This window comes from Nicotiana attenuata, chromosome 1 (genome assembly GCF_001879085.1).
Source record: "Nicotiana attenuata strain UT chromosome 1, NIATTr2, whole genome shotgun sequence".
NCBI lineage: Eukaryota > Viridiplantae > Streptophyta > Magnoliopsida > Solanales > Solanaceae > Nicotiana > Nicotiana attenuata.
Window position 1 is genome coordinate 7238777 of NC_031989.1, and position 605 is coordinate 7239381.

A 605-nucleotide genomic window follows, 5' to 3' on the forward strand; every position below is an offset into this window, starting at 1 on the left:
TGGCGGTGTTGTATTTGGTGGATGGCGGTGTTGTAATTGGTGTATGGTGGTGTTGTATTTAACGTGAATCACTTGAGGGAGTAAGTGTGGGGTGATGTATGCCGGAAATTGCAAGCAAATTGTGGGGCCTTTGTGGAGGTTGTTATCCTTGAACACCTTAGTAGTGGGAAATGGGCACTTTGTATGAATGAAATAAATGGGGGCAAGTGTATGGTGCCATCGGGTGGTGAAGTCTGAGTACCCATCCAACTGGCACAGGAAGGATATATTTGATGGTTCTTCTGAATTCTTTGCAGGTACTATGGCTCCTAAAAGGCAAAGGAGATCGGCAGGCGCATCCCAACAGCCTACATATGATGAATCCAGGTTCCAATCAGAACTAGCGGAGGACGACTTTAATGCCAAGGCTACGAAGAACTTCATCCATGAGATCTCGCTTGACCGGGCAGCCCTCCGCGTAGAAAAGGCAGAGATGTATGAAGAAATTCGGAGAAGGGAAATGGAATTCTTATTTGATGACCCTGCCCCGGTCAACAAGATGCTTGTTGGGGAGTTTTATGCCAACTGCCCATTGAACTTAAGTAGGGAGGTGATTGTGCGAGGCA